Source organism: Glossina fuscipes, unplaced genomic scaffold, assembly GCF_014805625.2.
Source record: "Glossina fuscipes isolate IAEA_lab_2018 unplaced genomic scaffold, Yale_Gfus_2 121, whole genome shotgun sequence".
Taxonomy (NCBI): Eukaryota; Metazoa; Arthropoda; class Insecta; order Diptera; family Glossinidae; genus Glossina; species Glossina fuscipes.
In genome coordinates this window covers 2,062,593-2,080,162 of record NW_023998464.1, presented here as the reverse complement: position 1 = coordinate 2,080,162, position 17,570 = coordinate 2,062,593, and the positions used below count along the sequence as shown (strand labels likewise).

The following is a 17,570-nucleotide window of genomic DNA, read 5'->3' as shown; positions in this document are numbered from 1 at the left end:
AACAGAGAAAGTTTACAAAAAAATAACAAAAGAAAGATATTGCAAAAAAATCGCATATGAAGACTACGAGTTATGGTGCAGTCATTTTTACGAGAAAAGCAGGTTTGCATCGTGTTTGTTTTTATCCTTGGTCTGCAATCCTATAAAAAAATAATATTCTGTACCTTTTTCCACGAATGCATGAATTTTTAAAATATTATTCAAAGACAAGTACCCAGGGATCTGCTTGACCTCTTCTCGTTTGACAGAGCTCGTCGACGGCGTTTGTTAAGTAATCTTGGTATTTTGAAACTTGATAAAAGTAGTATCGAAAAGCAGAATTTGATTTTGTTTAGCTAGTTTGAAAGGTATTTTCATATAAATTAACGAAGTGTCCACAAATGTATCCAATTTTTTCTAATTTGGACGGAGTAGCCCTTTAAATCCAACATTATCTTTATCCTAACTGCTCAACAGAACTCTATTATGGTTTTTGTGGAGCTCCGTTAAGAGAGTTGGTAGATAGCTTCGCTGATTGAATTCGAATTTATTTTCAAGCCTTAGCTTACACTACATTTCTATTTTCTTGGGATCAACTGAATGGATAATGCAATCCCGCCATAATAGATGGGTTTAGAAAAGAAAATGAAAATTCACTGGAGTAATGTGCGGCCACATAGATCTATTTTTTGGTCCTCCTCCACCTGAAGGGTCTTATGAAAACTAAGCGGTTCTGTGGCAACAAGATAGAATTTGTGATATTTCATTGAGAACACAGGTGAAGAGTTAAGATAGATGATGTATGGCATTTAACAAATGACTTTCCCCGATTTTAGAGTTTATGTTTTTGAATTGATTTACATTAATTCATTTCATATAGCGCCAATAATTGGAAATTCAATTTACGTTGAACGTTTAAACATCAATTCAATCCACCAAGGAAGTTAACTCCAGTTAGCATTCACTCTATTCAAGATATTCGCATCTAGAATGCGTTTCTTTTCTCGTTTTTGTTCTGTTTACTGCATAGCGCGAGCACTGTCGATGTCTTATTCGTTAAACAAAACTATTAACAACAATGTCGTCTGATTTCTGGTTATTATTACCGGGGTTGTGCAATTGTTGCTATTTGCAAGTAGTAGTCATTTAATAGTAGATATATTCCTGTGTTAACCGCCACGCGCTGTTACACTGCTTTTCTGTCTCTTAAAGCTTCTGCACACACAATGTGCTCGTATTCTCATGTCAACCCTCTAATCATTGATGTTTCCTAACATCTGGATGGTGGTTACTTTATGATTGCTATGGCAGATACAAGAGTGTAGATAAAAGCAGAGAATTTAATTGTATGTGTATTTGTAATTCTATGACGTTTGAGTGTTGACGCTTATTTTATGTTTATTGTATCTGCTTATTTTCGAATTATTTGATCTGTCTGTCTATGTCTACTTTTTCATGTATGTTGAACGAGTATTGCATTAGAAAATGCTTCGTGTCAACGAATGATAAAAATCCCACCCGCGCTCAGGACGGATATATTGCATTTCAAACATTCCCCCATATACAACATGTAAGGCAAATATATGTGCGAAACCTTTTTTCATATGTGGATGCATTTCCACATGTAAATATATGTGAGATACAGGACTATTGACTGGATATAATCTAATGTGTTATTATAATTCCCAGTCGCAAAAGTACACATTTTTCTATTTATCTGAAAGAGTTCGGGTCGCATCGTCAGCGCTCTCTCGTGTATACTATCTTAATTTCTTACATTTCAGGTAAAACGTAGACCAATATTGTGCACAGTTTAAACTTCATAAGAAATTAACTATGACTCAACATAAAGCAAAGAAAAAATGCCGCGGTTCTTACGGACATCGCTTAGAGGCCGCAACCGTGTTCCTGTTTAAAATGAAATCTGAAGTTTTAGTGTAGAATTCAACTGAATGGCGTCAGTGTCAAGTAAAGTTTGATAGAAGTTTGATAACAGTTTGATAGTTTGCAACAAGTCTGTACTATGTTATGCTTATTATATATCATTTTTGCGGGTAAACGGCACGGAAATAAATGGTTAATGTATACCATGTTACAATGTTTTCGTTCATATTTAGAAACTTTGTCGTACTTACGTGTATGTCTCTCATTGTGTTGAATGAATCATTGCATCGTCCCAGCTGATCTTCATAACAACAACAACAACATATTCGGAAGGAAAAATGTAAGCCGTAGTACAAAATTGGAAAGCTTTTTTTTTTTTGCAATTTAAAAACTAAACAAAGAAATTATTCGTAAATGTAGTCTTTAAAGTGAGGAGAACTTAGACGAAATCGCGAAAACGTTCGCAATGGAACGGGTCGATACGAACGCATCAAGTCTATGACTAATGTTATTGCTGGAATTAAAATGATAAGATTAGTATATCCTGACCTTATAGTGGCAGATTCAATCCAACTATATGCTGGTCAATTCAAAAATATTACTTCCACTCGAGAACTGAACAAAGCAAAGTGTTTAGATTAGACTATTATATTATCTAATATACGCCAAGTCGATTTCAACCGAAATGTGGGTTCAGGCAGCACCGCATGATATGTGCAATTATTTATGATGAAATATTTGCAGATTTTTTAACAGAATTAGGCGTACATTTAAGGAAAACGGTACAAAGATATTTTATTCAATGTACGACTTCCCGTTTGTCATTTCTTTACGCAAATTTCTGGCGCCGATCGATATGGATTTCAAAAAATTACTGCTCGTTTGCAGCGAAAGAAGGCTCTGACATGTCGCAAGCATTCGTTTGGAATAAGTACGGGCCCGGAAGAAACAATGTCCAATCAATATAGCGGAAAGAGGACAATCATTGCTATTAACGCATTTCGTAACCTTTCTGCCCCCAATGAGCAGCTTAGCTTTGTAATATGTAAAGCTTTGTAATGGTAAACTAATCAAGCGGCGATCCCGTTCAATTGAAGAAGCTCACAATAAATTACTCCATACTCATCTGCAGTGTACAGGGACGAACCTATGTTCGGATTTGCCGTCTATACTGATTGCTCTTATAGCTTTTAGCTGGACTCTTTGCGTTTGAGATTACCATTGAATGTTTTGATCTTATAACACGTTAAACTTCATCATCTTGCTTCGACTACAATGCGAAAAGCACCAGGTTTGCTTTTTTCCGACATATAATTCTAAGTTCATTATTCAAAATTCAAAAAAATATGTTTTGCACTTCCCTGCGGAGCACTTTGACTTTGAAAACTTATGTTATGTTATGTTACGACCAAGCACATTATAGTGTTGGTTGCATTCTCTCCTGAAAGTCTGCAAAAGCTTAATCAAGTAATCGTTGTATTCGAAATTTTTCGTCACTATCGAACATATTCACAGCGAATTATCCATTCCCGTTGGTAATCGCAGTTGCTTGAGGCAATACAAACTTTCTACTACTACTAAGTGGTGATTGTCATAAGCCATTTGATAATTGACTTTGTCTCTAAACCAAAATAATTCGGTCACACTTGATCCATATTTTGTTATTAATAAAAAATTGAATTGAGTACTCTGAGCCCGATCATACATATTCCCATATTCATGGGATGCGCTTATGAAAGCCAAATAAGAAATGCAAACAATCTTGTAAAAATGGACAGAAAAATGCATGGGCGGTGCTTTTCCATAACTGACAATGGAAACAAGAATTCCATGCACCGTTGTAAGGAAAAATTCAAACACAGCGCAGCCAGTGAGCCAAATAAATAAAAAATTTTGCGGGCTGGGCCTTTGTTCTATCCATTTTCTCAAAATATTTGCAACACCCAGAAGGAAGCTTCCGATACTCTGTGAATTATAACTACTATTTATCAATATTGAATTCCGAAGCAATCAATGGATAGGCTTGCAGTGCAAAATAATTTGCAAAAACACTTTTGCCTTTTTGGGTTTTTTCTCATTATCCATGGAATATAACTAATACATACATATTACAACAACTAACTAATACATAAATATTACATGTGCACATATTACAAAAGGAATAATTAAATTAATAAGCCTTCTTATATTGTCACAAAGCCAAAAAGTAGGCACTGGAAAACTTATAATATACGAAGTATATAATCATGTACACTCAACTGCATCCCTCTATTTTTCAAATATATTTCGTAACTATTATCTTCTAAAGTCATGCAGTTGCCGAGTCCAGTGTAACTGCATAGATCATGTCGTTCAAAAGTTCAAATATAAAATTTCTTTATTCTCTAAATACATAATGGAAATGAAGGAATGTATGACATAAAAGAAATAATAAACGAATTTAAAATTAATCGTTATAGTAACAGTGACTTCCAACCGGAAGCTTTCCGATAATGAAGTTCAGTAGGAGAATTTTCGTAATAAAGTCTTTATTGTGTTTATGATTTTATATGTTTATATTTATTAAAAAAATATATATATATTATTTTATCTTTATAAATAACAAGCAAAACCACTATAGTGGGTCGCGGCCCACCATTAAATATCCTACGCCGTTTTACAGTTATTCATATAATGGCTTTTTAAAATAAAGCGTTGTATGCAAAGTGGCCGCGAAACTGATCCGGCCCGAACTATTTTCAATAGCCTTCGCCCTTTGGCCAAAACCAAATGTCTACCAAATTTCATCAAAATATCTCAAAAAATGCACTCTGTACGTTGAACAAAAGGACGGACAGGTGGACAGGCAAGCTTTAATCGATTTATGAGGTGGTTATGAATCGAGCGGTATGTATATAATAAAATGCGGATCTATCTAAACTTATTCTACGTATTGCATGTATCCACAGGAACTTAATATAGCCTTGTAGCACAAGCTCTGTAGCGTATAAAAGTTTACACATTTTTTCGTTCGAAATGTTAAACCTCCGGACGTTCTTTAACGATTGCTTTGAAATTTAGACGCCTTCGACACAGGCGCGATTTTGTATACAGCCCGCATACTCTTTATTTTGAGGTTTATATGGATGTATAATCCAACACAACATAAAAGTACAATACTTATATCATCACTTTAGCAAAAAAAGCAAAGCCAATCTTTATTATAATGAGATGCTTAGACTTATTGTTCGATTTTCTTTTCTTCTGTTCACACTCTCTGCGGACTGGGCCAAAACAACGAGTGGCCGTTTACGGCTAGCTTATTAAAGAAGAACAAAAGATAAAACGATGTTGAGAAAAAAATTTTTCCGGGAGATGCAATAGAAATACAAAATGACTGAAAAGAGACGACATTGTTGATGATTGGCATAACGTTGCAGTGAAAAGTGTTGATTTGAAATAGAGTGAAATAAGCGTACGATCTGCCTAATTAACATCTCACGAGTATAACATTCATTTTTCACATTAATAAATTAGGAGTTTAAAAAATCTACCCTTCACATCGGTTATTGTTGCGCAACAACGGTAGTCCGATCGAACGATAGCATTATCGTGTTTATCTATGTTACTATGCGTCTGTCGACATGGCTCCGTGCTATTGTTATGAAATTATTCTTTTCGATTTTCTCAAAATAGCCTAATAGTTAGGCTATTTAATAGGAAACTTTTAAGAAAACCGAAGCGAGATATCGTTGGTAAAACTTTACACAGCCCAACTGAAAAAGAAAGGAATTCGATTTAATTAATTTATCGCCGCTAGTGAGTAACCAAGATTCGTTTTAAAACCAGTTTGTCACTATTTACAATGTACTTTGAAAAGTTTAAGATTGATTTATTTTTTATGTTCCTTATTTAATTTTATGTTATTCTATCGTTCACAGTAAATATTTCCTTTACTTCCTATGAAAAATGTCGTTTTAACTGTACATAAATAAATAAGAACGAATTACAAAAAAGCGTTGAGTTTGACTAGCAGAGAAATGCTGTCATCATTTATTATTATTTTTTTTATTTATTAGTTATTTATCTTTACATATTTATTTCGTTTATTCCAACACTGCAGAGGATATTACTACCAGCATATATTACTGCATTTCTTTTATTTCTTATTTCTCCCCTTCTTTTGCTTCGTCTTTTCTTTTCTTTTTACTCTTTCTCAACTTGGCACTTGAATGGGCCTCTAAAAAGAACCGTGTGTTTGTATCTGTGCCAGATTAAAATTTATTGTTAAGAAAATCGATTCGGTCGATGCTCTGCAGAAAGACAACTTTTCACTTAACTAAATAACGAAATTTTATAAAAAAGACAAGCAAGCACATTATAGTCGGGCAAGGCCGAACTTTAAATATCCTACACCACATTGGCTAACACAATTCCTACTTTTATTCTAGAACGCAAAAATTATATCTTGTTTCTATATAAAGGCATATACTTCATGTGCGGATTTGTAGAGAAGCGGACCAAAAGCGCAACCTAATGTAGCGCAATTTAATCCTTACATAGGGCAGGATCCAAAAATAGGCATAACTGATCTAGATTTTGTAGACTTAATTTTTATATCAAATTACTATAATATTATGGGTTAGTTTCCATCACCACATATTAAAACTTGGACTTTTCCACTCTACAAAGGATAAATTTCCGTGACAATCCTTATTCATAGCTTTCATCACCATTTTGTCGTATGAAGTTCAACATTCGGTATATGAGCGGCGCTCAGGGGGATATTTTGATGAAATTCAGTACAGTGACATGTTTTGACCCAAGAACGAACGCTATCGAATATTTCCATATAACGCCCTATTCCGGAAAGTCGTTTTATGGAAGAATGTTAATATTTTTCTCCGCAAAAGTGGCTGACTAGTAGTATTTGGGCATTCTAAATTTGTATGAAAGCTATGGTCTGGCGGGGCCAATTATTGAACAGCTTCTCATATAAAGAAAATTGAAACTCATACGATGATGAAATGATGACAATGCTTCGCGATGAGAATTATGACATAATAGCATTTTAACATGAAAAGATTAACTGGAGATTTTGGGCGTATTTTTTGGATCCTGCCATAATAAGGATTTTCGCGGAAATTTATCCTTTATAGAGTGGAAAAGTCCAAGTTTTAATACGTGGTGATGGAAATTGACCCATAATATAATGGTAATTTCATACAAAAATGAAGTCTACAAAATAAACACCAGTAACGTCTATTTTTGGATCCTGCACTATGTAAGGATTAAACTTGTACTGCATTAGGTTGCGCCTTTGGTCCGCTTCTCTGTAAATCCCTACATGAATATCGAAACAAAATATAATTTTTGCGTTCTAGAATAAAAATAAGAATTGTGCTAGACAATGCGGTGTATGGCAATTAATGGCGGTCTTGCCCGACTATAATGTTCTTGCTTGTTTTTAAATAAATTTGACGGTTATAGACGATTCGGCCACAGTCGAATTTAATTTTTTTATTTTAAACAGATGTTTGTAGGCTTAACTAGGAATGGACGAATGAGGAATGATAGCATTTTTTCTAAGACATTGAGATTTTTTCGGCTTAAACGACTGGCCACAAATGTTCAAGTAATCCATCTTTGACTTCTCCTTCTCTTAATGCTATCTGCAGTGGACATTGAGGTGGAAAGGAGAGCAATGGAAATAAATAATTGTAAAAGTCTTGATTTTACTTTTCTCTCTTGTTTTTTTTTTTTTTGCCTTTAAAAAGTCCTAATTTGTCTAACAATCATGACTGCGGTTGTTTGCCTTGATTGTAGATTCAGATCATACATAGCGCTCTTTTTAGTGGCTGGTAACGAACAGTGTATAGTTTGCCTAGCAAATAAACGTGCAAGTGAATGGATGAGAATGTTCATATCTTAGTTGTTTGCTAATACTTTTTAATAGGAAGAGCAAACAAACAAGAAGCAAATACTATAAAAATAAAAAAACGAAATGTATTTTTAAATTGGCGAAGACAGTCGGACATTTAGTTCCTTTCTGCTACAATAATAACTTAAATAACAAGTCCCGGCTATCGTAAATTCACCCAAAAGCATTATAATGTTTTCTTTAGTTTACTACTGTTTTGCTAGGCAGAACCAAGGACTGTTGCCAAGCATTCAAAATGCATAAAACAAGAACTTCAACTATTCAAGAATGGCGCACAACTACTGAGAGCCTTTTAAATAAATATAATATATGTAAAAATATTACAAGAAATTGTTTGCTTAACATTTTTGCTGTAATTATTAATTTGTTCTTCTCACGTGTTCACGTGAGAATTATTAGAAAAAATAGTGCAATTTAATTACATTTTCAAAATGCAATAAGGATAAGAAAATTGAAGGACAACAGCAAAACACTGACTAGGGACGATATTTAAAACTGAGAAAAACGTGTGTTAGGCTAATTTATGATTTTTGTGAAATGCGTGCTTGAGTAAAACGTTTGCGTTCATCCCAAAACTTTCATTTCATTTTATACAAATTTTATTTCTCATATAATCTGCCTACAATTTAACACACACACACACAGATAAATTAGGCAAATGCTTATAAATTTTTAATTATGCTTTATTGCATAAGATTAAATTAGTGGAGAGAAATCGATTTAAAATCTACATAAAATGAATTAATGAAAATATTAGATGAAAGAAAAGGCAAAAGTCATGTGTACGTCCTACCCCGGGAATGGCAACATTGTCAATGAGCATCGAAGTGCAATTGTGTCACCAAATCGACGCAAACATGCCAAAGGGTGGCAACCCGTTGTTCAAACATCTCAGGTTTGCTGACGGCAGTGAACGACCATGTTAGTTAACTGTTATTGTCTAGGTGTGACATCGAGGATGAACAAGCATTAAGGAGAGTATTTTTTTGTTTTTTTTTTTTTTTTTTGGTACGGATTGATTCCGATGAAAAGGATTAGGCTGTAAATGGCATTAAACTTTTTCCAAAGTGGGTTACATCATTCATAATTAGATTAGCATTGACCAAGTCTTATTAAACGGAAATTCCTTGATAGAAGGATAGCAGCATTAAAGTCAATTTCGCTTAACAAGGCTGACACATTTTTAACAACATTTATCAACTTTAGAAAAAAGCTGATATCTGATGTTTCTGTCGTCAAACTAGTAACAATGGCCTGTTTGCATGAGGTGACAATGAAACTTGGAGGCCCTGGGTCAAATTGCTCAACGCAAGAAGTGAGAAATGCTTTTGGACTCATTGAATAGAACCTACATGGCCACGATATGGCATATTTGTATGGTCTAACAAAAGTCGTATACGCTTTTTAGCAATGCGTGGACACGACGAGTGTTTGATAAAACCAAGCACAGATCCAACTCCAAAGTTCTGCATGTGCATTAAACTGAAATTGATTATCGATTAGTAGCTCAAGATTCGCAAATGTCTCCGCGTTTTCAAGACAGGAAATAATCTGTGGTAGAGACCCTCCTTCTTGAGAATGATAGTTGTTTTATTTAAGGTTAATGTTAAAAAATCGACCGAACACCGTGCAACCATATTAACAGTCCGATTACAGATTAGTGGCGTAGGGCTCGGCATTGAAGGATATGAACACTTTTACCTTCGTGTACATCAAGGTCTAGGATAAATTGATCTCAGTCTAGGGATTATTAATATATTGTTACGAAAATCGCACATTTAATTGGAAACCAAATTCCAAAAAATGACAAGACTAAGTACACATTCATTACGCTGTTTTACCGGCTTCATTCAGATGGCGATTATCGAAAAAATTAGCAACATTTCCCAGAACCTTTTGCGGAAAACCAGATCGAAGGTCACAACCAAGTTAGGTACTGATAACTTCCTTGTAATCAGGTATAAATGCAGGATATTTGTGGAAGGCAAAATCAAAGTGAAAGTCAGCAGAATTGAATTATAACACTCGCACGGATCAGGACAGAACTGTAAATAAAGCCTATGCTATCCTAAAAATCACAATTCATTGGTACGAACTTATCCGCAAAATATATTGAATAAAAACGCAAAAATGACAAAAGACCGTTCATTTTATAATTTACAACAGTTGTCAGGTTCACGTAGCTACTTTGAGAAACATTGGACGCAAGTGGAAGTTCATCAGAATGATCGGGAGTAAGGTGTAGCCTGAAAGATTTGCTATGGAGACACAATCCACTATCCCTTTAACTGTGTTTGAGAAGAAATTGAACGAGGACATTTCGTAACCAATGCTCAATTCTGTTAGCGGACTTACTGAAGTCTGGGTAGATGACTCCTATTTGCAACATACGAGGGAAAGCCTTAAAGATCTGACTTGGGAATGCTAAAAGCTTTGGTTGATACTTCTTCTCACAATTCACGCTGATACGGAGAGAAGTAAATGTTTATTACAAAAGCTAATGCTGAGCAACAGTGTACTCAAACTGTAAACAGCAAACTCAGGACAGTGGGTAGTAGACTCAGTTTAACGGTGATGTCTTCTGCTATTTTTATGGATAGGGATAAGAAAATTATTTTTTTAGATCGATGGACAGCACGATTTCGGAGAGCTTTAAGATGGGTGCTGGAACCCCAAATCGTTTTGCATATACTTGAAAAGACATTCGAAAACACCATTGTCTTCATTTTCATACCAGTAGGCTGTTGTGAAGTCATTACTTTCGACGGGAAGGTTAACTTTCGCAAAGAGATTCGTATTTTTAGAAACACTTAGGAGTCGTTAAGAGTGAGGATTTTACCTTAAGAATGTATTTTTGAAAAATCTCATATTTCGCATTCAATCACTTCCCAAGGATTTCTTGCATAGTCACTCTTCTGGATCTGAGTAGGCGTGATGTCCGAGGAAACTGTTATACGATAATGGCAACTGCTGGGAAAAACTTGTCCTAAAGCGAGGACAGAAGAGTACCTACTTGTGTCATCACGTACATTGCCAAAAAGAAGATTCAGCAGTAAATTTCTTAAACGAATGAAATTTTTTTTTACTGAAGGCATATCATGGACGAGTAGAAATTCAAATAACGTAAGAGGATTAGTGTCATAAAAAGCCTTTAATGATATGCATGTAAGATTAAAAACAAACATCCCGTTCAGTTTCCTTAACTATGTTAAATGTAAAGGTATTTTCTGCTTTCATACGAAAATAAATGGGAAAAGTTCTGAGCAACGTCACAGAGACATTGCACACAAGGACTTTCTTTATGGTTTTCGTAACTTAATAATCTTGTTTTATAACAACATGGCGATTGAACGACTTCATTTTGACTGTTGCTCCGAAGTCCGAAACTTGGTGTCAGGTCGCCAAGCTCCCAAGTAATTACATCTAAGAAAATCAGAAAATCATAAGCGTTTTTACACCCATCACCGAAGTATGAGTATATTCATATACATGTATATATGTGTAAGTATATATATATATATTCTTGAGTAGCATTAAATCCTGAATCCATTTAAGAATACCCGTCTGTCCATCTGTGTACTGCCTGTAGTAAACATTCTTCTGGCCGCAAAAATCAAACTATCGACTTCGAATTAGGAAAATGATTGGAAGCTCTTCCACGCAAGGTGGTATTGGAAATGGACCTAATCGAACACTTCTGTTTTGCAAAGAAAATAAGCAATGTGTTTCTTTGTTCATTACTTATAAATTACAGCACAGAGATCTACAAAAAGTTGAACGTATATTCTAAGAACAATGCCGTAGTACCTCTACAAAAATTAAAAAAATTGGCGACACCTGCTTCTTGTACTGTGTAATAATTTAATTTTTTTGTCAAAACCTTTATATAACGCACAGAAGCAAGATTCAAAAACCTCATAAAATGTATAAATTCTTGGACAATTTCAAATTTGGAATGTACCTAAGCATATCCGTCTATTCGTCTGTCCATCTGTCTGTCTGCGTAATTGTGTTGTATCTGTGGTGAACTACCGCCCGCTCGCAAAAATGAAGATATCGCCTACAAACTTGCCAAAAAATTTGGGAATACTCCGAACTTTTGAAAGAAAAAGCCTACAACGTCCACACGTCTATGTAACAAGAAGTGAACACTTTTGTTTTCCGTGGTTTTTACTTGTTACTCATAAAATGCGACAAAAATAGAAAAAAAAATCGATCGCGCGCATTCAATAATATATAGCACGAAATATTTGGCTTTTCCTTTTTTTAGGGCCACGGTGATGGACATAAAAGATTCGATCACGACCCAGTATAATTTTCTTATTTGTTATTAACTAAAGGAACAGCGGCAGAGTGCTGCTCTAAATCTAAGAAAATTTCGACGCTTATTTTTCAAACTTGTTGCGTAGATAAGACGATCGTTGCGTAACTTGAAAGCAAATGGGTGCCCGCTTTACATTAGATCTGATAACCTTACTCGTCCGTATATGTTGTCGAAACCTTCTGAAAACTTCTTTAGTATTGTTACGAAAATCGCATGTTTGATGAAGTGAGCCTGCATAAAAGCTGCCTAACTCCTTTAAAACGGCACCTCGCAAAAGTATTACGAAAGCAATGAATGCAAACAAAGATTTTCGACTTTTACCCATAGACGTTGTAAAGAAAATACGCGTTATGCGAATGAAGACAACTAAAACTTCTTAATAACGAAGAAAATATAAAATGTAAGCGAATTAAGAAAATCGTAAGAACTAAATATGGTACCCGTTTTGAGGGTTTAAAAGCAAGGCATTTGCTCAAGCTGAGAGGATCCAATTCGTTGACTCCAAGAAATGAATGAGCGCTCAATGGAATGAAGTGCTATGAAATGGTACATAGCTAGTTGCTGTAGATAAGTTCCTTTATAACCTTCTCCTCCTTTGAAACCATTTTCAGTAAATAATTCTTTTTATACTTGTAAATAAAACCCTAAACTATTCACAATCCATTGGCAGGGGCCTAACTTAAGAATTCTGAAGGATTTCATGTAAAGCGGAAAATGAGATTTACGCGACAGTTGAGAGCCCCACATACGCAACGAATGCTTTGCACAATTCATATTTACGTCAGTCATAAAATGAAGAGAATATATATCTATATACATATATATATATATATATATATACACATATACAAACACATACAAACAACTACAAATATACCTACAATTAGTTAGACATCATGTAGACCTGTAGGACCCATTCTTGTTCTTGTTCGACCACCTTCGATAATTCGCCAGCAACTGTATAAACATTCTACGAAATGCAAGAATGTGCCTGATGAAGGGTGGACTATCGATCCACGAAATGCTTTCCAATCTTCTTATACATCGATCGGAAATAATGATATTATATTAATAAAATCGTATACACCTTAGGGCCCCTAAGAATTCTTTCCTCTTATTTTGTCATTTATCCAATTACAAACAATTGGCTTTGAATTAGTAATAAGGGGGACAAAATTTACGCCCAAGATGACTTTATTTCTAAATCAATCCTTCCCAACATGTTAAAGTTGTTTTGCTTAAGCGCAAACATGCCGCGAATCAATCACTATCCTTGTTAAAAGGACGTAAAAAATTCATCTGTAATTGATTTCAATTAAGTCACATTCACACAAATATCTATAGAATATCGATACATTCACGCAAAGGCGACCAGTTAAAAATGTATGGAAATTTGGTAAAAGACCAAATCCTTTTAATTTGCAAACTAAATCAAAAAATGTATGGAAAACAAAACATTTTTGTGGGTATTGTAAGGACAGTGCTCTCCATGCGGAGCAAATATATTAATTATTCGAATAATGCCAAAACTTACCTGTTTGTTGTACATCTCGTTCAAACTCTATTAATCCATAAAATTGAGCTTCAGTTGGTGAGTTGAGATGACGAAGGGTTAGAAGAGTATCGGATATATGATAAATATGGTTCACTCTATCCGCTGTACTAAACCATGAACGGAGGCAAACAACGTAAATATATATGTATATATATATATATATAAGGTTTTCCTGGTGCCAAACAGTTGAGGACCGACGAGTGTACGAGAACGCAATTAAATGGGTATACAACGAAAATTTATATCCTTTTTCCTGAAAAATTGTGGCAGCAATGAATGGTTGGTTGGTTGCTTAGCCGACGTTGCTGTTGTTGCGTGTGGTTAAAGTTGTTTAAAGTTTAAAGAGACCAACAACAAACACCAACCGAAAACCAGCGTTTTGTAATGTCTCGAGTTGAGTGGACTATATTGTTTTTTGTTTTCCAAATCATGGATAAAAGCCATACATACACACATTCATATTATGAACAGTAAAGTGGAAAAAGAAAAATATAGTGAGATATGGGAAGTTGTTCTAGTAACAAAGCGTAAAACGTAAAATGGTTAGTGATAGCAGCAGCAGCAGTAGTGGTTGCAGTAGTAGAATAGTAGTAGTAGTAGTAGTAGTAGTGGTAACAGTAGTAGCAGCAATAGTAGTAGTAGTTGTTGTTGTTGATGTTATTTTCGAGCGCAGATTTCCTTGTTTTCGTGTTTTTTTCACATAACTCACCGAAAAACAAGAACAAGACTAACAACCGTAAAGAAATGGAATCACATTTTGGGAAAAACTAGAATACCGATCCGCACATAAACAATATGAAAGCTTTCCTTTTTTTTTTTGTCTTTGTTCTTCTTTTCTTTTTTTATTTTATTTCATTTTACTTTATTTCTTGTAGAGAGACAACACCAGTATTATATATAACTAACAGTAACAACAAACAACAGCGGTAATATTACATTAAAATACAAGTACACGCACACTCGCAAATGCACAGTGGCACAAAACATAGAAACAGAAACGATAATATAAAGAAACTTGCCGAACGCACTCTTTTTATCTGTTTTTACCCTCTTTTGCTCTCTGCTTTGTCCTCCCCACGCTCAGTCACTCTTTTGTAAATTCTCTACCGGTGTAGAGCGCCATGTTTAAGTGAACAAATTCGTTTATGTGTATAGTGAGTAGAAACAATACAAAAACGCGCACACATGCATACGTTAACGACCATAAAACGAGAGACAACAACAGGCCGAACCGAAAACTAGAATAGGGTATAAAAAGGCGAATTAACGAAATTTACTCAAGTTATCTGTTCTTTTTTTTTTTTTATTTTTTTTTTAATTAATAAAATTTTTTTAAATTGTAATAATTATTTTATTTTTACTTCTGCTTATATTGAAAAAAAAAAAACACGAAAACAGCAGACACTTGCACAAATTTTCATAAATATAAATATAAGTAAGTAATTTTTCAAAACGTTTTCATTTGCTATATTTGAGTTGTTTTTTTTTTTTTCATTTCTCTTCACTTTTTCCTTGAAAGGCCTTTAATGGTTATCTGGAAAGATATAAATAAAAAAAAAAGAACTTATTAGCCATTTTATTTAAAACGAGCTGCAGCATAACAGAGAGACAAAGCCAGCGAATTCAAATATAGTCAGCTTAAGACGAATATTTGATGCCCAGAAATATGAAAAGAATATTGCAAACATGACCTGCAAGGGATGTTGTCGTTCATTGTATTTACGCAAGAATGCAAGGCATCCAATAAGTTTTAATTTCGTGAAAATGGAAGCTAATCCAATTACAATACTCTACACCACTTGCGGTATTATAGCATATTAAGTGTGTGTAGATTTATGCAGGAACCAGAAGGGCTTGATCCATTTAAGTTTGTCTGTCCGTACACATTTGTGTTTAACCTACAGGTAGTAAATTGTTAAGATATTTGGTTGAAATTTTTATATCCCAACGTGTTTTGGCGCCAACGCAGAATGCTTTCGCAAATGGTTCAGATCAGACAATTTTTTGGACAACTTGCCGTTTAACGTCTTATTTGTAAAAGCCTTATAATGACTGTCTTAAACGAAGTTATGGGCCGTTCCCCGTTATAATGCTTTTACTTATTTTATTCAATTGTTGTGTTATTCGTTCTCAATTTTCTAAACACCGTCGTGACATAAATACTAATGATTAGTAAGACATAGACTAGCATTCTTTAGTCGGAATGGCAACTTTATGAAATCTCCGCATTCGATTTTTATTTATATCGCTTAATAAAACTAACATAGCCTCCCATTGATAGGATAGCAAAAGTTTCTATCAAAAGGAATTTATGAAAAATATTTTCCATACACTTTACTGAGATTTTCTCGGCTAGTCCTTTCTTTTACATATGTACACATAACAAGTTTTATTGATTTTTTGTTGACTTTATTCGTCCGTTACCGTCAACATTGTTGTTGTTGTTGTTATTGTTGTTGCTGTTCTTACCATTCTTTTATCTTTTCCCCAACGAACATATTTATTTTGTGCCTTTTTGTTTTTCCTTTTCCTATGACACGATAACAATGGCGTTGAGAAATATAACGGAGCAAATTTACTTTAAATGTGGTTGATGATAGTGAACGTAAAGATTTTGTGGGATTTCCTCAACGCTATGTAGCAAGCAGCGGTTATGCTATAAAACTATAATAAAGTCGCTTACGTTGTTAGCAAGATATCCTTATAACAGATACAGAATAATATTTGCATGCATATAAATGTATATAAATTCATATACAAATGTATCAAAGTGCAATTTATGGCTTGTATCTGCTTTCGCTTATCAAGTGCTAAAAATATTTTAGCTTATGTGAATGCGCACTTTTACAATGTAAACAACGGAATACACCGCATAACCAGAAGCCATTAAAGATTCTCAATTTAACTAACACAAACCAAACAAACCAAAGTAAAACAGAGAAAGCGCCGCAAATTTATTAAGAGAGAAAGGAAGAGTATGAACATATATATATATATATATATATATATATAAATGTTTCAATAGACGTTATGAAAATCAAAAGCTATTAATATTGAGGCAAACCGGCGGAACACAATAGAATCGCAGTATAAGTGAGAAGAAAGTAACAACCGCGTACTTTGTTATCACTCAGTAGTCAATAATAAGAGCTTGTGATTGTCTTACGATTAGAGAGATCACAATTTCAAAAACCCACAAAATTCATTTGAATTTTGCCCATGACTACCTCGTGATTTCTGGAGCCTAAATGCTGTTGCTTACCATACGACTGTATGTATCTTTCGAATTATTCAAAGCCTAAGATGTAAAAGAGATCCATAAATATCTCTTCAAGGACAAAACGAACTGTGAAGATCTGGAACGGGCATAACCATAAAACCAAAATGTTACGCGATACCACTACTACGCAATTCAAAGAGGATGTCAACATTATTAAAATGGAAGTCTTTATTTTCGAAAATAGTATATATATGAAACATACTACCACGTAAGGATATTAAGCGATTTATTTGCATTTGAGAAGTCAGCTCATAACACAAACAGATTCTCTTCTCTATAATAGAAGCAGATTTCACGTCACTCAATAAGTCTCCGGTCTGACACTTATATAGCAATATCGTTAAAAAGCTCACATTATTTCTGGATAGTATCGGTCTTCAAAGGTTACGTGTCAAAATTTCATCAAATTCCAAGCGTTGGTTTATAAGTTACGTTGGTTTTAGTTGGGCTATTTATCTGATCTGGCTGTGGACAGATTTTGCCAGTTGCTGACCGTTGATTGGACTCTGAAGTCGATGCATTGTCACATATCGCATGAAAAAAGATTTTTTTTTTTTTTTGATGTAAACATCGCCAAACAGAGCGCGAAAGATGCACTTGGTTGGTCTTGGTTGCAATGTAAATTTGT

The 17,570-nt window shown here is 34.4% G+C and overlaps 1 protein-coding gene across 1 annotated transcript in view; it reads right to left on the bottom strand.

Moving 5' to 3' along the window:
* The window catches only part of LOC119640384 (semaphorin-1A), a 338,686-nt gene extending 323,714 nt beyond the window's left edge, over window positions 1-14,972 (bottom strand). Inside the window, exon 1 of the mRNA XM_038038370.1 lies at window positions 13,642-14,972. The gene's annotated coding sequence lies outside the window, so the exon portion shown is untranslated. The remainder of the gene's footprint in view (window positions 1-13,641) is intronic.
* Between the last annotated feature and the right edge of the window lie 2,598 nt (window positions 14,973-17,570).